At 49.9% G+C, this 25,000-nt stretch overlaps 1 protein-coding gene across 4 annotated transcripts in view; it reads right to left on the bottom strand.

Annotated features, from left to right (window-relative positions):
* The window catches only part of LOC128686111 (orphan steroid hormone receptor 2), a 565,796-nt gene that overhangs the window by 344,293 nt on the left and 196,503 nt on the right, over positions 1-25,000 (bottom strand). The window lies entirely within an intron of this gene.

Genomic DNA, 25,000 nt, shown 5'->3' with positions numbered 1-25,000 from the left:
TGAGCCACACCTTAACATACCCCCCCAACCACCAACCCCCTCCCCTGTCTGTTTTTCCGGCCACATCTGAGTAGGTTGTACCAAACAATTCATATTTCGTTGTCAAAGTAATCTTTTACATAGATAAATGGCTCAGGGAACCGACAAGTTGATAAATTAGGCACATGCGTAACACTTGGGTATCTTAACTGAGGAAACGTTTCGCCACGCAGTGGCTTCGTTAGTTCTTTACAAAGAAGAAGAATGAAGATCAGAAGGAGTTAGAGGTAATCATTCCTTCAGCGTGGAGTCGATGTAATCAGTCCCTCACTCAGCCTGGAGTCGATGTAATCAGTCCCTCACTCAGCCTGGAGTCGATGTAATCAGTCCATCACTCAGCCTGGAGTCGATGTAATCAGTCCCTCACTCAGCCTGGAGTCGATGTAATCAGTCCCTCACTCAGCCTGGAGTCGATGTAATCAGTCCCTCACTCAGCCTGGAGTCGATGTAATCAGTCCCTCACTCAGCCTGGAGTCGATGTAATCAGTCCCTCACTCAGCCTGGAGTCGATGTAATCAGTCCCTCACTCAGCCTGGAGTCGATGTAATCAGTCCCTCACTCAGCCTGGAGTCGATGTAATCAGTCCCTCACTCAGCCTGGAGTCGATGTAATCAGTCCCTCACTCAGCCTGGAGTCGATGTAATCAGTCCCTCACTCAGCCTGGAGTCGATGTAATCAGTCCATCACTCAGCCTGGAGTCGATGTAATCAGTCCCTCACTCAGCCTGGAGTCGATGTAATCAGTCCCTCACTCAGCCTGGAGTCGATGTAATCAGTCCCTCACTCAGCCTGGAGTCGATGTAATCAGTCCCTCACTCAGCCTGGAGTCGATGTAATCAGTCCCTCACTCAGCCTGGAGTCGATGTAATCAGTCCCTCACTCAGCCTGGAGTCGATGTAATCAGTCCCTCACTCAGCCTGGAGTCGATGTAATCAGTCCCTCACTCAGCCTGGAGTCGATGTAATCAGTCCCTCACTCAGCCTGGAGTCGATGTAATCAGTCCATCAATCTGAAATTTGCTCAGACCTGTGCAGTACAACTGTCCTCGATTCAACATTGATGAATTGATTACATCAACTCCAGGCTGAGTGAGGGACTGATTACCTCAATCTCCTTCTGATCTTCACCATTCTTCTTTGTAAAGAACTAACGAAGCCACTGGGTGGCGAAACGTTTCCTCAATTAAGATACCCAAATGTTGCACGTGTCTAATTTATCAACCTTTTACCTAAGTTTTCGTAAAGGTAACACACAATGTCTTCCGCTGAGAGAGGAGACACCTGCTGAACGGTATTTTGTTACTAATGTTCACTTTAAGACCCAGAATACTTGCAAAATAACAATGATATTCACCAGTGAGCTGGGAGTTTCTTCTTGTCTTTAATATATACGACTCTGGTGAGTCCTCCACCGCCTTTGTTTCTGTTCCAGGATGGTTCCTGGCTACTGATGTTATTTTACCTCTTCTTGCCATTGTTTCTCCTTCCTCGCGTTAAAAAAAACTATTGCTGCTTGCGTGGTTCTAATTTATATGTTCAATTTTATGTTCATGCTGCTTTATAGAACTCGTTCCCTTCACATGGAACACCGGGCAGCTGACATCATAGCCACGTCGTTCCCTTCACATGGAACACTGGGCAGCTGACATCATAGCCACGTCGTTCCCTTCACATGGAACACTGGGCAGCTGACATCATAGCCACGTCGTTCCCTTCACATGGAACACTGGGCAGCTGACATCATAGCCACGTCGTTCCCTTCACATGGAACACTGAGCAGCTGACATCATAGCCACGTCGTTCCCTTCACATGGAACACTGGGCAGCTGACATCATAGCCACGTCGTTCCCTTCACATGGAACACTGGGCAGCTGACATCATAGCCACGTCGTTCCCTTCACATGGAACACTGGGCAGCTGACATCATAGCCACGTCGTTCCCTTCACATGGAACACTGGGCAGCTGACATCATAGCCACGTCGTTCCCTTCACATGGAACACTGGGCAGCTGACATCATAGCCACCTCGTTCCCTTCACATGGAACACTGGGCAGCTGACATCATAGCCACGTCGTTCCCTTCACATGGAACACCGGGCAGCTGACATCATAGCCACGTCGTTCCCTTCACATGAAACACTGGGCAGCTGACATCATAGCCACGTCGTTCCCTTCACATGGAACACCGGGCAGCTGACATCATAGCCACGTCGTTCCCTTCACATGGAACACCGGGCAGCTGACATCATAGCCACGTCGTTCCCTTCACATGGAACACTGGGCAGCTGACATCATAGCCACGTCGTTCCCTTCACATGGAACACCGGGCAGCTGACATCATAGCCACGTCGTTCCCTTCACATGGAACACTGGGCAGCTGACATCATAGCCACGTCGTTCCCTTCACATGGAACACCGGGCAGCTGACATCATAGCCACGTCGTTCCCTTCACATGGAACACTGGGCAGCTGACATCATAGCCACGTCGTTCCCTTCACATAGAACACTGGGCAGCTGATATCATAGCCACGTCGTTCCCTTCACATGGAACACCGGGCAGCTGACATCATAGCCACGTCGTTCCCTTCACATGGAACACTGGGCAGCTGACATCATAGCCACGTCGTTCCCTTCACATGGAACACCGGGCAGCTGACATCATAGCCACGTCGTTCCCTTCACATGGAACACCGGGCAGCTGATATTATAGCCACGTCGTTCCCTTCACATGGAACACCGGGCAGCTGATATCATAGCCACGTCGTTCCCTTCACATGGAACACCGGGCAGCTGACATCATAGCCACGTCGTTCCCTTCACATGGAACACCGGGCAGCTGATATCATAGCCACGTCGTTCCCTTCACATGGAACACCGGGCAGCTGACATCATAGCCACGTCGTTCCCTTCACATGGAACACTGGACAGCTGATATCATAGCCACGTCGTTCCCTTCACATGGAACACCGGGCAGCTGATATCATAGCCACGTCGTTCCCTTCACATGGAACACCGGGCAGCTGACATCATAGCCACGTCGTTCCCTTCACATGGAACACCGGGCAGCTGATATCATAGCCACGTCGTTCCCTTCACATGGAACACTGGGCAGCTGATATCATAGCCACGTCGTTCCCTTCACATGGAACACTGGGCAGCTGATATCACAGCCACGTCGTTCCCTTCACATGGAACACTGGGCAGCTGATATCATAGCCACGTCGTTCCCTTCACATGGAACACTGGGCAGCTGATATCATAGCCACGTCGTTCCCTTCACATGGAACACTGGACAGCTGATATCATAGCCACGTCGTTCCCTTCACATGGAACACCGGGCAGCTGATATCATAGCCACGTCGTTCCCTTCACATGGAACACTGGGCAGCTGACATCATAGCGACGTCGTTCCCTTCACATGGAACACCGGGCAGCTGACATCATAGCCACGTCGTTCCCTTCACATGGAACACTGGGCAGCTGACATCATAGCCACCTCGTTCCCTTCACATGGAACACTGGGCAGCTGACATCATAGCCACGTCGTTCCCTTCACATGGAACACTGGGCAGCTGACATCATAGTTACGTCGTTCCCTTCACATGGAACACTGGGCAGCTGACATCATAGCCACGTCGTTCCCTTCACATGGAACACCGGGCAGCTGACATCATAGCCACGTCGTTCCCTTCACATGGAACACCGGGCAGCTGACATCATAGCCACGTCGTTCCCTTCACAGGGAACACTGGGCAGCTGACATCATAGCCACCTCGTTCCCTTCACATGGAACACCGGGCAGCTGACATCATAGCCACGTCGTTCCCTTCACATGGAACACCGGGCAGCTGACATCATAGCCACGTCGTTCCCTTCACATGGAACACTGGGCAGCTGACATCATAGCCACGTCGTTCCCTTCACATGGAACACCGGGCAGCTGACATCATAGCCACGTCGTTCCCTTCACATGGAACACCGGGCAGCTGACATCATAGCCACGTCGTTCCCTTCACATGGAACACCGGGCAGCTGACATCATAGCCACGTCGTTCCCTTCACATGGAACACTGGGCAGCTGACATCATAGCCACGTCGTTCCCTTCACATGGAACACCGGGTAGTTGACATCATAGCCACGTCGTTCCCTTCACATGGAACACCGGGCAGTTGACATCATAGCCACGTCGTTCCCTTCACATGGAACACCGGGCAGCTGACATCATAGCCACGTCGTTCCCTTCACATGGAACACCGGGCAGTTGACATCATAGCCACGTCGTTCCCTTCACATGGAACACCGGGCAGTTGACATCATAGCCACGTCGTTCCCTTCACATGGAACACCGGGCAGCTGACATCATAGCCACGTCGTTCCCTACACATGGAACACCGGGCAGCTGACATCATAGCCACGTCGTTCCCTTCACATGGAACACCGGGCAGATGACATCATAGCCACGTCGTTCCCTTCACATGGAACACCGGGCAGCTGACATCATAGCCACGTCGTTCCCTTCACATGGAACACCGGGCAGCTGACATCATAGCCACGTCGTTCCCTTCACATGGAACACCGGGCAGTTGACATCATAGCCACGTCGTTCCCTTCACATGGAACACTGGGCAGCTGACATCATAGCCACGTCGTTCCCTTCACATGGAACACCGGGCAGTTGACATCATAGCCACGTCGTTCCCTTCACATGGAACACCGGGCAGTTGACATCATAGCCACGTCGTTCCCTTCACATGGAACACCGGGCAGCTGACATCATAGCCACGTCGTTCCCTTCACATGGAACACTGGGCAGCTGACATCATAGCCACGTCGTTCCCTTCACATGGAACACTGGGCAGCTGACATCATAGCCACGTCGTTCCCTTCACATGGAACACCGGGCAGCTGACATCATAGCCACGTCGTTCCCTTCACATGGAACACCGGGCAGTTGACATCATAGCCACGTCGTTCCCTTCACATGGAACACCGGGCAGCTGACATCATAGCCACGTCGTTCCCTTCACATGGAACACCGGGCAGTTGACATCATAGCCACGTCGTTCCCTTCACATGGAACACCGGGCAGCTGACATCATAGCCACGTCGTTCCCTTCACATGGAACACCGGGCAGTTGACATCATAGCAACATCTCTCATTCACTAAGTCACTGCACATTTTAGTGTGGAAATATGCACAGGTCTAGGAACGACGGTACTTCATTATTCAGGAGAGTATGGCATTTCCTCGGGTGGTCGTACTGACACATCATCTTGGTTTCCGGTTGGTCCACATTTAAAAATTCTCCGGCGTAGTGCCCACACACTTGCTGTTTCTGACGACCTTGTTTTTCTGGGTCGCTGTCATTTCGTTTACACTAGTTGTAACTGACTTATGTGCTGGTACATCTGTAGTGATGTCTGTGGCTGAGTCTTTAGCCGACTCTGTAATGCAGCCTGTAGTAGTGGTGGTACTACTGTAGTAGTGGTGGTACTACTGTAGTAGTGGTGGTACTACTGTAGTAGTGGTGGTACTACTGTAGTAGTGGTGGTACTACTGTAGTAGTGGTGGTACTACTGTAGTAGTGGTGGTACTACTGTAGTAGTGGTGGTACTACTGTAGTAGTGGTGGTACTACTGTAGTAGTGGTGATACTACAGTAGTTTGTGGTACTACTGTAGTAGTGGTGGTACTACTGTAGTAGTGGTGGTACTACTGTAGTAGAGGTGGTACTACTGTAGTAGTGGTGGTACTACTGTAGTAGTGGTGGTACTACTGTAGTAGAGGTGGTACTACTGTAGTAGTGGTGGTACTACTGTAGTAGTGGTGGTACTACTGTAGTAGTGGTGGTACTACTGTAGTAGTGGTGGTACTACTGTAGTAGTGGTGGTACTACTGTAGTAGTGGTGGTACTACTGTAGTAGTGGTGGTACTACTGTAGTAGAGGTGGTACTACTGTAGTAGTGGTGGTACTACTGTAGTAGTGGTGGTACTACTGTAGTAGTGGTGGTACTACTGTAGTAGTGGTGGTACTACTGTAGTAGTGGTGATACTACAGTAGTTTGTGGTACTACTGTAGTAGTGGTGGTACTACTGTAGTAGTGGTGGTACTACTGTAGTAGTGGTGGTACTACTGTAGTAGAGGTGGTACTACTGTAGTAGTGGTGGTACTACTGTAGTAGTGGTGGTACTACTGTAGTAGAGGTGGTACTACTGTAGTAGTGGTGGTACTACTGTAGTAGTGGTGATACTACAGTAGTTTGTGGTACTACTGTAGTAGTGGTGGTACTACTGTAGTAGTGGTGGTACTACTGTAGTAGAGGTGGTACTACTGTAGTAGTGGTGGTACTACTGTAGTAGTGGTGGTACTACAGTAGTTTGTGGTACTACTGTAGTAGTGGTGGTACTACTGTAGTAGTGGTGGTACTACTGTAGTAGTGGTGGTACTACTGTAGTAGTGGTGGTACTACTGTAGTAGTGGTGGTACTACTGTAGTAGTGGTGGTACTACTGTAGTAGTGGTGGTACTACTGTAGTAGTGGTGGTACTACTGTAGTAGTGGTGGTACTACTGTAGTAGTGGTGGTACTACTGTAGTTGTGGTAGGAGTGCTGCTCCTGGTAGTGCAGTAGTTCACTGTGCTCGATCCCCAGGTTGGGTCTGTGACCAGACAGGTCACTGTTGATAACCAGTTATATTTATAACTTGTACTGGTGATTATAATAAGTGTGTTGTTGCATATGCTTGTACCTCGTAATTCCTGTGCTGGTGACTTACTCTTATATCATTAATTCCCAGGAGGCAGAGTTGCGTAAGTCAGCTTGTGCCACTCCGTAATAGTAACTGTAACTCTGCTGGAGGCAAACCTTTAAAGCTGCGGTACCCAACCAACCAGTTGTAGAAAACCTAGTAGAACACTGAATGAGGTAATCAGTCCCTGAGGGACTGATTACCTCATCCTTTGTATATAGTTTTACTGTCTTCAAGTTATGTCCTTGAATTCGTATTGATAAAGCCACTGGATGGCGAAACGTCTACAATAAAGATACCCAGATGTTGCACATGTGTCTAATTTTCATCTTGTCGGTATTGTCTATCATTCATGTGTAACTTGTGTGATGGAACACGACTGGGACAACACCAGGTTATTGTCCCCGCTAAATAAATAATAAGATATGGTAGCCGTACACTGCGGGTGTTGCCACACCATTATGGCCACACACACTGCTGAAATAACTCCTCTATTTAAGAAGGTGAGGAAGAGGGAATGATGGCACTACACCCACCAGCTGCTTAACACTCTCCTACACACTACCCAGCTACAGCAAGTACACTGAGACACACTGAGACACGGTGAAGACACACTGAGATACAGTGAAGACACACTGAGACACGGTGAAGACACACTGAGACACGGTGAAGACACACTGAGACACGGTGAAGACACACTGAGACACGGTGAAGACACACTGAGACACGGTGAAGACACACTGAGACACGGTGAAGGCACACTGAGACACGGTGAAGACACACTGAGACACGGTGAAGGCACACTGAGACACGGTGAAGACACACTGAGACACGGTGAAGACACACTGAGACACGGTGAAGACACACTGAGACACGTAGAAGACACACTGAGACACGGTGAAGACACACTGAGACACGGTGAAGACACACTGAGACACGGTGAAGACACACTGCGACACGGTGAAGACACACTGAGACACGTAGAAGACACATTGAGACACGGTGAAGACACACTGAGACACGGTGAAGACACACTGAGACACGGTGAAGACACACTGAGACACGGTGAAGACACACTGAGACACGGTGAAGACACACTGAGACACGTAGAAGACACATTGAGACACGGTGAAGACACAATGAGACACGGTGAAGACACACTGAGACACGGTGAAGACACACTGACACACGGTGAAGACACACTGAGACACGGTGAAGAAACACTGAGAAACAGTGAAGACACACTGAGACACGGTGAAGACACACTGAGACACGGTGAAGACACACTGAGACACGGTGAAGGCACACTGAGACACGGTGAAGACACACTGAGACACGTAGAAGACACATTGAGACACGGTGAAGACACAATGAGACACGGTGAAGACACACTGAGACACGGTGAAGACACACTGAGACACGGTGAAGGCACACTGAGACACGGTGAAGACACACTGAGACACGGTGAAGGCACACTGAGACACGGTGAAGACACAATGAGACACGGTGAAGACACACTGAGACACGGTGAAGACACACTGAGACACGGTGAAGGCACACTCAGATACAGTGAAGACACACTGAGACACGGTGAAGACACACTGAGACACGGTGAAGGCACACTGAGACACGGTGAAGACACACTGAGACACGGTGAAGACACACTGAGACACGGTGAAGGCATACTGAGAAACAGTGAAGACACACTGAGACACGGTGAAGACACACTGAGACACGGTGAAGACACACTGAGACACGGTGAAGACACACTGAGACACGGTGAAGACACACTGAGACACGGTGAAGACACACTGAGACACGGTGAAGACACACTGAGACACGGTGAAGACACACTGAGACACACTGAGACACGGTGAAGACACACTGAGACACGGTGAAGACACACTGAGACACACTGAGACACGGTGAAGACACACTGAGACACGGTGAAGACACACTGAGACACGGTGAAGACACTGAGACACGGTGAAGACACACTGAGACACACTGAGACACACCTCACTGACACACTACTGACATCCAATAAATAACCAATAGACCTTCCACCAGTATATTAAAAACAACGGTCAACTGCAGAGGTACTACCCTACTGTTATGTGAGGTACTACCCTACTGTTATGTGAGGTACTACCCTACTGTTATGTGAGGTACTACCCTACTGTTATGTGAGGTACTACCCTACTGTTATGTGAGGTACTACCCTACTGTTATGTGAGGTACTACCCTACTGTTATGTGAGGTACTACCCTACTGTTATGTGAGGTACTACCCTACTGTTATGTGAGGTACTACCCTACTGTCATGTGAGGTACTACCCTACTGTTATGTGAGGTACTACCCTACTGTCATGTGAGGTACTACCCTACTGTCATGTGAGGTACTACCCTACTGTCATGTGAGGTACTACCCTACTGTCATGTAAGATACTACCCTACTGTCATGTAAGGTACTAACCTACTGTCATGTGAGGCACTACCCTACTGTCTTGTGAGGCACTACCCTACTCTCATATAAGGTACTTCCCTACTGTCATGTGAGGTACTACCCTACTGTCATGTGAGGTACTACCCTACTGTCATGTGAGGTACCACCCTACTGTCACGTGAGGTACTACCCTACTGTCATGTGAGGTACTACCCTACTATCATGTGAGGTACTACCCTCTTGTCTTGTGAGGTACTGCCCTACTGTCATGTAAGGTACTACCCTACTGTCATGTGAGGTACCACCCTACTGTCACGTGAGGTACTACCCTACTGTCATGTGAGGTACTACCCTACTATCATGTTAGGTACTACCCTCTTGTCTTGTGAGGTACTGCCCTACTGTCATGTAAGGTACTACCCTACTGTCGTGTAAGGTACTACCCTACTGTCGTGTGAGGTATTATCCTATTGCCATGTGAGGTATTACCCTACTGCCATGTGAGGTACTACCCTACTGCCATGTGAGGTACTACCCTACTGCCATGTAAGGTACTACCCTACTGTCGTGTGAGGTATTACCCTACTGCCATGTGAGGTACTACCCTACTGCCATGTGAGGTACTACCCTACTGTCATGTGAGGTACTACGCTACTGGCATGTGAGGTACTACGCTACTGTCATGCGAGGTACTACCCTACTGTCATGTGAGGTACTACCCTACTGTCATGTGAGGTACTACCCTACTGTCATGTGAGGTACTACCCTACTGTTATGTGCGGTACTACCCTACTGTCATGTAAGGTACTACCCTACTGTCATGTGAGGTACTACCCTACTATCATGTGAGATACTACCCTACTGTCATGTGAGGTACTACCCTACTGTCATGTGAGGTACTACCCTACTGTTATGTGCGGTACTACCCTACTGTCATGTGAATAACGGTATTCTGTTAAATGTTTTGCACTCTGGCAAGAGTGGTGGTGATCTTTCTGTCTACGAAACACAAAACAAGAGAGTTAAATCTTCCAAACATCTGTATGTTTTAAGTAATGACTTACGTTTACCTTCCTGTGTCTTTCACAATAGTTCTTAGTCCTGTAATGTTTTCCTGTCACTCCAGGAGAGGTTGTGTGTGGGCCGGGGCAGCGGACGCCATGATACCAGCAACCATCAACAATTCAACACCTGATCCACCACCTCTCACTTCTAACTGTAAAGATCAGGACCTGTCCTCCCCTTCCCTAAAGACCAGGACCTGTCCTCCCCTTCCCTAAAGACCAGGACCTGTCCTCCCCTTCCCTAAAATCCAGGACCTGTCCTCCCCTTCCCTAAAATCCAGGACCTGTACTCCCTTTCCCTAAAGACCAGGACCTGTCCTCCCCTTCCCTAAAGACCAGGACCTGTCCTCCCCTTCCCTAAAGACCAGGACCTGTCCTCACCTTCCCTAAAATCCAGGACCTGTACTCCCTTTCCCTAAAGACCAGGACCTGTCCTCCCCTTCCCTAAAGACCAGGACCTGTCCTCCCCTTCCCTAAAGACCAGGACCTGTCCTCCCCTTCCCTAAAGACCAGGACCTGTCCTCCCCTTCCCTAAAGACCAGGACCTGTCCTCCCCTTCCCTAAAGACCAGGACCTGTCCTCCCCTTCCCTAAAGACCAGGACATGTCCTCCCCTTCCCTAAAGACCAGGACATGTCCTCCCCTTCCCTAAAGACCAGGACCTGTCCTCCCCTTCCCTAAAGACCAGGACCTGTCCTCCCCTTCCCTAAAGACCATTACCTGTCCTCCCCTTCCCTGCATATTACCTGGAGGTTTACCTGGAGGTCATTCCGGGGATCAACGCCCCCGCGGCCCGGTCCATGACCAGGCCTCCCGATGGATCAGGGCCTGATCAACTAGGCTGTTACTGCTGGCCGCACGCAGTCCGACGTACGAGCCACAGCCCGGCTGATCCGGCACTGACTTTAGGTATCTGTCCAGCTCTCTCTTGAAGGCAGCCAGGGGTTTATTGGCAATTCCCCTAATGCTTGATGGGAGGCTGTTGAACAGTTTTGGGCCCCGGACACTTATGGTGTTTTCTCTTAGTGTACCAATGGCGCCCCTACTTTTTATTGGCGGCATTTTGCATCGCCTGCCCAGTCTTTTACTTTCGTAGGGAGTGATTTCTGTGTGCAGATTTGGGACCATTCCTTCCAAGATTTTCCAAGTGTAGATTATGATATATCTCTCCCTCCTGCGTTCCAACGAGTACAAGTCAAGTGCTTCCAAGCGTTCCCTAAAGACCAGGACCTGTCCTCCCCTTCCCTAAAGACCAGGACCTGTCCTCCCCTTCCCTAAAGACCATTACCTGTCCTCCCCTTCCCTAAAGACCAGGACCTGTCCTCCCCTTCCCTAAAGACCAGGACCTGTCCTCCCCTTCCCTAAAGACCATTACCTGTCCTCCCCTTCCCTAAAGACCAGGACCTGTCCTCCCCTTCCCTAAAGACCATTACCTGTCCTCCCCTTCCCTAAAGACCAGGACCTATGTTCCTCCTCCCGAAACACCCAGACCTTTGCCCTTTCCCTGGCCACCCGGTCAAGGCACAAGCTCCTGTCATTCACCTTGGCCAGGGAACCTGACCTTACCTCACTCACAGCTTCACAAACATCCATCCCACCAAGTAAATTTGAAGACAATCGGTCAACGTGTTTTTGTGTGTCGTGTTTACCTGTGCAGCAGCAGTTGGCAACACTTGTGCGACACATGACACACCAGGTACATATGTGCCTGACACAGTATACCATCCCACACCATGACACACGTGACTAACACACTACACTATAACACATCAGGCACACATGTACCTGGTACAGGGACGGTGACGGGCAGGGATGGTGATGGGCAGGGATGGTGATGGGCAGGGATGGTGATGGGCAGGGATGGTGATGGGCAGGGATGGTGATGGGCAGGGATGGTGATGGGCAGGGATGGTGATGGGCAGGGATGGTGATGGGCAGGGATGGTGATGGGCAGGGATGGTGATGGGCAGGGATGGTGATTGGCAGGGATGGTGATGGGCAGGGATGGTGACGGGCAGGGATGGTGATGGGCAGGGATGGTGATGGGCAGGGATGGTGATGGGCAGGGATGGTGATGGGCAGGGATTGTGATTTGCAGGGATGGTGATGGGCAGGGATGGTGACGGGCAGGGATGGTGATTGGCAGGGATGGTGATGGGCAGGGATGGTGATTGGCAGGGATGGTGATGGGCAGGGATGGTGACGGGCAGGGATGGTGATGGGCAGGGATGGTGATGGGCAGGGATGGTGATGGGCAGGAATGGTGATGGGCAGGGATGGTGATGGGCAGGGATGGTGATGGGCAGGCCTGGTGATGGGCAGGGATGGTGATGGGAAGGAATGGTGATGGGCAGGGATGGTGATGGGCAGGGATGGTGATGGGCAGGGCTGGTGATGGGCAGGGATGGTGACGGGCAGGGATGGTGACGGGCAGAGATGGTGACGGGCAGGGATGGTGATGGGCAGGAATGGTGATAGGCAGGCCTGGTGATGGGCAGGGATGGTGATGGGAAGGGCTGGTGATGGGCAGGGCAGGTGGGTGATGGGCAGGGCAGCCTGACCCATGGCCGGGCTCCGAGAATAGTGAAACTCTCGAAACTCTTCAAAGGTATGGGCTCTTGTCCGAATTTACAGACGTATTTTTTTTCAAATATTCCTGGACATAAAAGTGGGGAGCACCGCCCCCGCCCGGTCCCAGACCAGGCCTCCTGATTGACGGACTGATCAATCAGGCTGTTAGTGGTGACAGCACACGCAGTCCAAGGTCTACACCACAGCCACTGTGCTAGGTTCCAAGTGTACTTATGACACTTGCATAGTCTTACCTTACTAACAGTGTTAACACTCACGGAGCCCGGCCATGTGCAAGGCTCCGCCAGGACTTTTCACCTTGTAGGATATGATTTTGAAGTGCAAGTTTAGGACAGATTCCTCCAGAATTTGCATTTGTAAAGGAGGAGAATAAGTCACATTACCGTGGGGTGCAACAAGTCACATTGCCGTGGAGTGCAACAAGTCACATTACCGTGGGGTGCAACAAGTCACATTGCCGTGGAGTGCAACAAGTCACATTGCCGTGGAGTGCAACAAGTCACATTGCCGTGGAGTGCAACAAGTCACATTGCCGTGGAGTGCAACAAGTCACATTGCCGTGGAGTGCAACAAGTCACATTGCCGTGGAGTGCAACAAGTCACATTGCCGTGGAGTGCAACAAGTCACATTGCCGTGGAGTGCAACAAGTCACATTGCCGTGGAGTGCAACAAGTCACATTACCGTGGAGTGCAACAAGTCACATTACCGTGGAGTGCAACAAGTCACATTACCGTGGAGTGCAACAAGTCACATTACCGTGGAGTGCAACAAGTCACATTACCGTGGAGTGCAACAAGTCACATTACTGTGACTCCAACAAATCTGTCCGTCCTGGAGCGAGAGCTGTTGTTCGCCAGAAAGCTTGCCAGCGAGTCAGTGAGAGCCAGCCAGCCACACCAGGTGTTGTGATCAAGGAACAACACACTAGGAGTCAACACAATTCAACACTCCTCCATGTTTTGATTAATTGGTAAATACGAGAGTCACATTTTCTGTGCGGTGGGCTGAGGGTGGACTCGGATATATGTTATTGTACAGGGTGAGTGTCACAGCCTGGTCTCAGTGCTCGGAGGATGGGGCGCTCCTAGTAAATATAGGCTGGCACGCACTACACGCACGCATCTTGTACGAGGCTTGGGTCCCTGCCTCAGTCCACTCACAAAAGACTTCAAAGTTCTAGTTGGCCGGCTGGAGGGTATTGGCTGCTGCTGATTCATTTATAGAGATCACAGTCCCGATGGTGGCCAGGCAAAGGGGATGAAGTACAGCTGAGTGATGGTGAGGCTGGGTGATGGTGAGTCAGGTCATCTAGGTGAGCCAAGCCATCTAGGTGAACCAGGTCATCTAGGTGAGTCATGCCATCTAGATGAGTCAGGCCATCTAGGTGAGCCAGGTCATCTAGAGGTGAGCAAGATCATATAGGTGAGCCAGGCAATCTAGGTGAGCCATGCCATCTAGGTGAGCCAGGCCATCTAGATGAGCCAGGTCATCTAGGTGAACCAGCTCATCTAGGTGAACCATACCATCTAGGTGGGCCAAGCCATCTAGGTGAACCAGGTCATCTAGGTGACCCAGGCCATCTAGGTGAACCAGGTCATCTAGGTGAGCCAAGCCATCTAGGTGAACCAGGTCATCTAGGTGAGCCAAGCCATCTAGGTGAACCAGGTAATCTAGGCGAGCCAAGCCATCTAGGTGAGCCATGCCATCTAGGTGAGCCACGCCATCTAGGTGAGCCACGCCATCTATGTGAGTCATGCCATCTAGGTGAGCCAGCCCATCTAGATGAGCCAGGTCATCTATATGTGAACCAGATTATCTAGGCGAGGCAGGTCATCCAGATGCAGTTATGAAGTGGTAACAGTACATGAGATAATGGGTACATTCAGCCTTGTGAGGTATCAACACTGGTGTACCTCACCTGACTCCAGGTATCAACACTGGTGTACCTCACCTGACTCCAGGTATCAACACTGGTGCACCTCACCTGACTCCAGCTATCAACACTGGTGTACCTCACCTGACTCCAGGTATCAACACTGGTGCACCTCACCTGACTCCAGCTATCAACACTGGTGCACCTCACCTGACTCAGGTATCAACACTGGTGCACCTCACCTGACTCAGGTATCAACACTGGTGCACCTCACCTGACTCCAGGTATCAACACTGGTGCACCTCACCTGACTCCAGGTATCAACACTGGTGCACCTCACCTGACTCCAGCTATCAACACTGGTGCACCTCACCTGACTCAGGTATCAACACTGGTGCACTTCGCCTGACTCCAGGTATCAACACTGGTGCACCTCACCTGACTCCAGGTATCAACACTGGTGCACCTCACCTGACTCAGGTATCAACACTGGTGCACCTCACCTGACTCCAGGTATTAACACTGGTGCACCTCACCTGACTCAGGTATCAACACTGGTGCACCTCACCTGACTCCAGGTATCAACACTGGTACACCTCACCTGACTCCAGGCATCAACACTGGTGCACCTCACCTGACTCAGGTATTAACACTGGTGTACCTCACCTGACTCAGGTATCAACACTGGTGCACCTCATCTGACTCCAGGTATCAACACTGGTACACCTCACCTGACTCCAGGCTTCAACACTGGTACACCTCACCTGACTCAGGTATCAACACTCGTGCACCTCACCTGACTCAGGTGTCAACACTGGTGTACCTCACCTGACTCCAGGCATCAACACTGGTGCACCTCACCTGACTCCAGGTATCAACACTGGTGCACCTCACCTGACTCCAGGTATCAACACTGGTGCACCTCACCTGACTCCAGGTATCAACACTGGTGCACCTCACCTGACTCCAGGTATCAACACTGGTGCACCTCACCTGACTCCAGGCATCAACACTGGTGCACCTCACGTGACTCCAGGCATCAACACTGGTGCACCTCACCTGACTCCAGGTATCAACACTGGTGCACCTCACCTGACTCCAGTACAGGCAGTCAACACCTGCTTCTAGGCTGAGGGACTGATTACCTTTTCTTCTAATATATGTTATTAGCAAGTTCTGAAGTGCAGAAGACGCCACTGGGTGGCAAAACGCCTCCAAATAAAGACGCCCAGGTGTTACGTATGTGTGGGGTAATATGTGTGGATTCAGTGAAGATTTTGGTCAGGGGAGCGAGTCTGGTGGTCACCATCACTCAACCATGTGAGTGACCATACCACCATGATGCAACCTACCTTGACTACCCCACCCCCGCCCCCTCACACATGTGATCACTACCCCACCCCCGCTCCCTCACACATGTAATCACTACCCCATCCCCCTCACACATGTGATCATTACCCCACCCCCTCTCCCTCACACATGTGATCACTACCCCACCCCCCTCACACATGTGATCATTACCCCACCCCCGCCCCCTCACACATGTGATCACTACCCCACCCCCTCACACATGTGATCACTACCCCACCCCGCTCCCTCACACATGTAATCACTACCCCATCCCCCTCACACATGTGATCATTACCCCACCCCCGCCCCCCCACATGTGATCACTACCCCACCCCCTCACACATGTGATCACTACCCCACCCCCCCCTCACACATGTGATCACTACCCCACCCCCTCACACATGTGATCATTACCCCACCCCCTCTCCCTCACATGTGATGTGATCACTACCCCACCCCCTCACACGTGATCACTACCCCACCCCCGCTCCCCCTCACAGCTGATCACTACCCCACCCTCGTCACAGCTGGTCACTACCCCACCCCCGTCACACAGGTGGTGGCAGCTCCTACTCCCCCGCCATTTGACAATCAATACACCGGAGTAAACACATGACGTCACAGTCTCAGTGACGTCACAAGCTCTGTGACGTCACTAGCTGTATAACGTCACGGATACAATGAGGCTGGAAGCTGCTCATGACGTCAGAGCTTCCAGACCCTCAGACACTGACTTACGTTATGTACTAAGATAACTTTCTACTGTGACTTTATTATTATTATTATTATTATTATTATTATTATTAAAGGAGAAATAAGTCTTAAATTAACGTCTTCAGTCACCCAGGTCAGCAGCAGGTCAATATTACCAGCCAGGTCACTGGTAGGTCAATACTATCAGCCAGGTCAGCAACAGGTCAATACCACCGCCCAGGTCAGCAGATCAATACTACTAGCCAGGTCAGCGGCAGGTCAATACTACCAGCCAGGTCACCAACAGGTCAATACTACCAGTCAGGTCATCAACAGGTCAATACTACCAGCCAGGTCACAGCAGGTCAATACTACCAGTCAGGTCACCAACAGGTCAATACTACCAGCCAGGTCATCAACAGGTCAATACTACCAGCCAGGTCATCAACAGGTCAATACTACCAGCCAGGTCAACAGGTCAATACTACCAGCCAGGTCATCAACAGGTCAATACTACCAGCCAGGTCATCAACAGGTCAATACTACCAGCCAGGTCACCAACAGGTCAATACTACCAGCCAGATCATCAATAGGTCAATACTACCAGCCAGGTCATCAACAGGTCAATACTACCAGCCAGGTCATCAACAGGTCAATACTACCAGCCAGGTCACCAACAGGTCAATACTACCAGCCAGGTCATCAACAGGTCAATACTACCAGCCAGGTCATCAACAGGTCAATACTACCAGCCAGGTCACCAACAGGTCAATACTACCAGCCAGGTCACCAACAGGTCAATACTACCAGCCAGGTCATCAACAGGTCAATACTACCAGCCAGGTCACCAACAGGTCAATACTACCAGCCAGGTCATCAACAGGTCAATACTACCAGCCAGGTCATCAACAGGTCAATACTACCAGCCAGGTCATCAACAGGTCAATACTACCAGCCAGGTCACCAACAGGTCAATACTACCAGCCAGGTCATCAACAGGTCAATACTACGAGCCAGGTCATCAACAGGTCAATACTACCAGCCAGGTCATCAACAGGTCAATACTACGAGCCAGGTCATCAACAGGTCAATACTACGAGCCAGGTCATCAACAGGTCAATACTACGAGCCAGGTCATCAACAGGTCAATACTACGAGCCAGGTCATCAACAGGTCAATACTACCAGCCAGGTCATCAACAAGTCAATACTACCAGCCAGGTCATCAACAGGTCAATACTACCAGCCAGGTCATCAACAGGTCAATACTACCAGCCAGGTCATCAACAGGTCAATACTACCAGCCAGGTCATCAACAGGTCAATACTACCAGCCAGGTCATCAACAGGTCAATACTACCAGCCAGGTCATCAACAGGTCAATACTACCAGCCAGGTCATCAACAGGTCAATACTACCAGGCAGGTCATCAACAGGTCAATACTACCAGCCAGGTCATCAACAGGTCAATACTACCAGCCAGGTCACCAACAGGTCAATACTACCAGCCAGGTCATCAACAGGTCAATACTACCAGCCAGGTCACCAACAGGTCAATACTACCAGCCAGGTCATCAACAGGTCAATACTACCAGCCAGGTCATCAACAGGTCAATACTACCAGCCAGGTCACCAACAGGTCAATACTACCAGCCAGGTCACCAACAGGTCAATACTACCAGCCAGGTCACCAACAGGTCAATACTACCAGCCAGGTCATCAACAGGTCAATACTACCAGCCAGGTCACCAACAGGTCAATACTACCAGCCAGGTCATCAACAGGTCAATACTACCAGCCAGGTCACCAACAGGTCAATACTACCAGCCAGGTCATCAACAGGTCAATACTACCAGCCAGGTCATCAACAGGTCAATACTACCAGCCAGGTCACCAACAGGTCAATACTACCAGCCAGGTCATCAACAGGTCAATACTACCAGCCAGGTCATCAACAGGTCAATACTACCAGCCAGGTCATCAACAGGTCAATACTACCAGCCAGGTCATCAACAGGTCAATACTACCAGCCAGGTCATCAACAGGTCAATACTACCAGCCAGGTCATCAACAGGTCAATACTACCAGCCAGGTCATCAACAGGTCAATACTACCAGCCAGGTCATCAACAGGTCAATACTACCAGCCAGGTCACCAACAGGTCAGTACTACCAGCCAGGTCATCAACAGGTCAATACTACCAGCCAGGTCATCAACAGGTCAATACTACCAGCCAGGTCATCAACAGGTCAATACTACCAGCCAGGTCATCAACAGGTCAATACTACCAGCCAGGTCATCAACAGGTCAATACTACCAGCCAGGTCACCAACAGGTCAATACTACCAGCCAAGTCATCAACAGGTCAATACTACCAGCCAGGTCACCAACAGGTCAATACTACAAGCCAGGTCATCAACAGGTCAATACTACCAGCCAGGTCATCAACAGGTCAATACTACCAGCCAGGTCACCAACAGGTCAGTACTACCAGCCAGGTCATCAACAGGTCAATACTACCAGCCAGGTCATCAACAGGTCAATACTACCAGCCAGGTCATCAACAGGTCAATACTACCAGCCAGGTCATCAACAGGTCAATACTACCAGCCAGGTCATCAACAGGTCAATATTACTCACCATAACAGGTCAAGTTAATCACCTACATATATACTGTCATGGTTGGCGTCAATACTTCAGTGTAACACTGACACACAGCACACACGACCAACATCAATACTCTCTCTCCAAACACGCTAGTTCCTCCTCCAACACTCCAGTCTTACTCTAGTTCCTCCTCCAACACTCCAGTGTTACTCTAGTTCCTCCTCCAACACTCCAGTGTTACTCTAGTTCCTCCTCCAACACTCCAGTGTTACTCTAGTTCCTCCTCCAACACTCCAGTGTTACTCTAGTTCCTCCTCCAACACTCCAGTGTTACTCTAGTTCCTCCTCCAACACTCCAGTGTTACTCTAGTTCCTCCTCCAACACTCCAGTGTTACTCTAGTTCCTCCTCCAACACTCCAGTGTTACTCTAGTTCCTCCTCCAACACTCCAGTGTTACTCTAGTTCCTCCTCCAACACTCCAGTGTTACTCTAGTTCCTCCTCCAACACTCCAGTGTTACTCTAGTTCCTCCTCCAACACTCCAGTGTTACTCTAGTTCCTCCTCCAACACTCCAGTGTTACTCTAGTTCCTCCTCCAACACTCCAGTGTTACTCTAGTTCCTCCTCCAACACTCCAGTGTTACTCTAGTGTAATTCTTCCTCCAACACTCCAGTGTTACTCTAGTATAGTTCTTCCTCCAACACTCCAGTGTTACTCTAGTTCCTCCTCCAACACTCCAGTGTTACTCTAGTGTAGTTCCTCCTCCAACACTCCAGTGTTACTCTAGTGTAGTTCCTCCTCCAACACTCCAGTGTTACTCTAGTGTAGTTCTTCCTCCAACACTCCAGTGTTACTCTAGTGTAGTTCCTCCTCCAACACTCCAGTGTTACTCTAGTGTAGTTCCTCCTCCAACACTCCAGTGTTACTCTAGTGTAGTTCCTCCTCCAACACTCCAGTGTTACTCTAGTGTAGTTCCTCCTCCAACACTCCAGTGTTACTCTAGTGTAGTTCCTCCTCCAACACTCCAGTGTTACTCTAGTGTAGTTCCTCCTCCAACACTCCAGTGTTACTCTAGTGTAGTTCCTCCTCCAACACTCCAGTGTTACTCTAGTGTAGTTCCTCCTCCAACACTCCAGTGTTACTCTAGTGTAGTTCCTCCTCCAACACTCCAGTGTTACTCTAGTGTAGTTCCTCCTCCAACACTCCAGTGTTACTCTAGTTCCTCCTCCAACACTCCAGTGTTACTCTAGTGTAGTTCCTCCTCCAACACTCCAGTGTTACTCTAGTGTAGTTCCTCCTCCAACACTCCAGTGTTACTCTAGTGTAGTTCCTCCTCCAACACTCCAGTGTTACTCTAGTGTAGTTCCTCCTCCAACACTCCAGTGTTACTCTAGTTCCTCCTCCAACACTCCAGTGTTACTCTAGTTCCTCCTCCAACACTCCAGTGTTACTCTAGTTCCTCCTCCAACACTCCAGTGTTACTCTAGTTCCTCCTCCAACACTCCAGTGTTACTCTAGTTCCTCCTCCAACACTCCAGTGTTACTCTAGTTCCTCCTCCAACACTCCAGTGTTACTCTAGTTCCTCCTCCAACACTCCAGTGTTACTCTAGTTCCTCCTCCAACACTCCAGTGTTACTCTAGTTCCTCCTCCAACACTCCAGTGTTACTCTAGTTCCTCCTCCAACACTCCAGTGTTACTCTAGTTCCTCCTCCAACACTCCAGTGTTACTCTAGTTCCTCCTCCAACACTCCAGTGTTACTCTAGTTCCTCCTCCAACACTCCAGTGTTACTCTAGTTCCTCCTCCAACACTCCAGTGTTACTCTAGTTCCTCCTCCAACACTCCAGTGTTACTCTAGTTCCTCCTCCAACACTCCAGTGTTACTCTAGTTCCTCCTCCAACACTCCAGTGTTACTCTAGTTCCTCCTCCAACACTCCAGTGTTACTCTAGTTCCTCCTCCAACACTCCAGTGTTACTCTAGTTCCTCCTCCAACACTCCAGTGTTACTCTAGTTCCTCCTCCAACACTCCAGTGTTACTCTAGTTCCTCCTCCAACACTCCAGTGTTACTCTAGTGTAGTTCTTCCTCCAACACTCCAGTGTTACTCTAGTATAGTTCTTCCTCCAACACTCCAGTGTTACTCTAGTTCCTCCTCCAACACTCCAGTGTTACTCTAGTGTAGTTCCTCCTCCAACACTCCAGTGTTACTCTAGTGTAGTTCCTCCTCCAACACTCCAGTGTTACTCTAGTGTAGTTCTTCCTCCAACACTCCAGTGTTACTCTAGTGTAGTTCCTCCTCCAACACTCCAGTGTTACTCTAGTGTAGTTCCTCCTCCAACACTCCAGTGTTACTCTAGTGTAGTTCCTCCTCCAACACTCCAGTGTTACTCTAGTGTAGTTCCTCCTCCAACACTCCAGTGTTACTCTAGTGTAGTTCCTCCTCCAACACTCCAGTGTTACTCTAGTGTAGTTCCTCCTCCAACACTCCAGTGTTACTCTAGTGTAGTTCCTCCTCCAACACTCCAGTGTTACTCTAGTGTAGTTCCTCCTCCAACACTCCAGTGTTACTCTAGTGTAGTTCCTCCTCCAACACTCCAGTGTTACTCTAGTGTAGTTCCTCCTCCAACACTCCAGTGTTACTCTAGTTCCTCCTCCAACACTCCAGTGTTACTCTAGTGTAGTTCCTCCTCCAACACTCCAGTGTTACTCTAGTGTAGTTCCTCCTCCAACACTCCAGTGTTACTCTAGTGTAGTTCCTCCTCCAACACTCCAGTGTTACTATAGTGTAGTTCCTCCTCCAACACTCCAGTGTTACTCTAGTGTAGTTCCTCCTCCAACACTCCAGTGTTACTCTAGTGTAGTTCCTCCTCCAACACTCCAGTGTTACTCTAGTGTAGTTCCTCCTCCAACACTCCAGTGTTACTCTAGTGTAGTTCCTCCTCCAACACTCCAGTGTTACTCTAGTGTAGTTCCTCCTCCAACACTCCAGTGTTACTCTAGTTCCTCCTCCAACACTCCAGTGTTACTCTAGTGTAGTTCCTCCTCCAACACTCCAGTGTTACTCTAGTTCCTCCTCCAACACTCCAGTGTTACTCTAGTGTAGTTCCTCCTCCAACACTCCAGTGTTACTCTAGTGTAGTTCCTCCTCCAACACTCCAGTGTTACTCTAGTTTCTCCTCGAACACTCCAGTGTTACTCTAGTGTAGTTCCTCCTCCAACACTCCAGTGTTACTCTAGTTCCTCCTCCAACACTCCAGTGTTACTCTAGTGTAGTTCTTCCTCCAACACTCCAGTGTTACTCTAGTGTAGTTCCTCCTCCAACACTCCAGTGTTACTCTAGTTCCTCCTCCAACACTCCAGTGTTACTCTAGTGTAGTTCTTCCTCCAACACTCCAGTGTTACTCTAGTGTAGTTCCTCCTCCAACACTCCAGTGTTACTCTAGTTCCTCCTCCAACACTCCAGTGTTACTCTAGTGTAGTTCTTCCTCCAACACTCCAGTGTTACTCTAGTGTAGTTCTTCCTCCAATACTCCAGTGTTACTCTAGTGTAGTTCTTCTTCCAACACTCCAGTGTTACTCTAGTGTAGTTCCTCCTCCAACACTCCAGTGTTACGCTAGTGTAGTTCTTCCTCCAACACTCCAGTGTTACTCTAGTGTAGTTCTTCCTCCAACACTCCAGTGTTACTGTAGTGTAGTTCTTCCTCCAACACTCCAGTGTTACTCTAGTGTAGTTCTTCCTCCAACACTCCGGTGTTACTCTAGTGTAGTTCTTCCTCCAACATTCCGGTGTTACTCTAGTGTAGTTCTTCCTCCAACACTCCAGTGTTACTCTAGTGTAGTTCCTCCTCCAACACTCCAGTGTTACTATAGTGTAGTTCCTCCTCCAACACTCCAGTTTTACTCTAGTGTAGTTCCTCCTCCAACACTCCAGTGTTACTCTAGTGTAGTTCCTCCTCCAACACTCCAGTGTTACTCTAGTGTAGTTCCTCCTCCAACACTCCAGTGTTACTCTAGTGTAGTTCCTCCTCCAACACTCCAGTGTTACTCTAGTGTAGTTCCTCCTCCAACACTCCAGTGTTACTCTAGTGTAGTTCCTCCTCCAACACTCCAGTGTTACTCTAGTGTAGTTCCTCCTCCAACACTCCAGTGTTACTCTAGTGTAGTTCCTCCTCCAACACTCCAGTGTTACTCTAGTGTAGTTCCTCCTCCAACACTCCAGTGTTACTCTAGTGTAGTTCCTCCTCCAACACTCCAGTGTTACTCTAGTTCCTCCTCCAACACTCCAGTGTTACTCTAGTGTAGTTCCTCCTCCAACACTCCAGTGTTACTCTAGTGTAGTTCCTCCTCCAACACTCCAGTGTTACTCTAGTGTAGTTCCTCCTCCAACACTCCAGTGTTACTCTAGTGTAGTTCCTCCTCCAACACTCCAGTGTTACTCTAGTGTAGTTCCTCCTCCAACACTCCAGTGTTACTCTAGTGTAGTTCCTCCTCCAACACTCCAGTGTTACTCTAGTGTAGTTCCTCCTCCAACACTCCAGTGTTACTCTAGTGTAGTTCCTCCTCCAACACTCCAGTGTTACTCTAGTGTAGTTCCTCCTCCAACACTCCAGTGTTACTCTAGTTCCTCCTCCAACACTCCAGTGTTACTCTAGTTCCTCCTCCAACACTCCAGTGTTACTCTAGTGTAGTTCCTCCTCCAACACTCCAGTGTTACTCTAGTTCCTCCTCCAACACTCCAGTGTTACTCTAGTGTAGTTCTTCCTCCAACACTCCAGTGTTACTCTAGTGTAGTTCCTCCTCCAACACTCCAGTGTTACTCTAGTTCCTCCTCCAACACTCCAGTGTTACTCTAGTGTAGTTCTTCCTCCAACACTCCAGTGTTACTCTAGTTCCTCCTCCAACACTCCAGTGTTACTCTAGTGTAGTTCTTCCTCCAACACTCCAGTGTTACTCTAGTGTAGTTCCTCCTCCAACACTCCAGTGTTACTCTAGTGTAGTTCCTCCTCCAACACTCCAGTGTTACTCTAGTGTAGTTCTTCCTCCAACACTCCAGTGTTACTCTAGTGTAGTTCCTCCTCCAACACTCCAGTGTTACTCTAGTGTAGTTCTTCCTCCAACACTCCAGTGTTACTCTAGTGTAGTTCTTCCTCCAACACTCCAGTGTTACTCTAGTGTAGTTCCTCCTCTAACACTTCATTGTTACTCTAGTTCCTCCTTCAACGCTCCAGTGTTACTCAAGTTCTTCCTCCAACACTCCAGTGTTACTCTAGTGTAGTTCTTCCTCCAATACTCCAGTGTTACTCTAGTGTAGTTCTTCTTCCAACACTCCAGTGTTACTCTAGTGTAGTTCCTCCTCCAACACTCCAGTGTTACTCTAGTGTAGTTCTTCCTCCAACACTCCAGTGTTACTCTAGTGTAGTTCTTCTTCCAACACTCCAGTGTTACTCTAGTGTAGTTCCTCCTCCAACACTCCAGTGTTACTCTAGTGTAGTTCTTCCTCCAACACTCCAGTGTTACTCTAGTGTAGTTCTTCCTCCAATACTCCAGTGTTACTCTAGTGTAGTTCCCCTCCGACACTCTAGTGTT

Source organism: Cherax quadricarinatus, chromosome 9 (genome assembly GCF_038502225.1).
Source record: "Cherax quadricarinatus isolate ZL_2023a chromosome 9, ASM3850222v1, whole genome shotgun sequence".
Lineage (NCBI taxonomy): Eukaryota > Metazoa > Arthropoda > Malacostraca > Decapoda > Parastacidae > Cherax > Cherax quadricarinatus.
The sequence above is the reverse complement of the archived record's forward strand: the minus strand, read 5'-3'. Positions and strand labels throughout refer to the sequence as shown.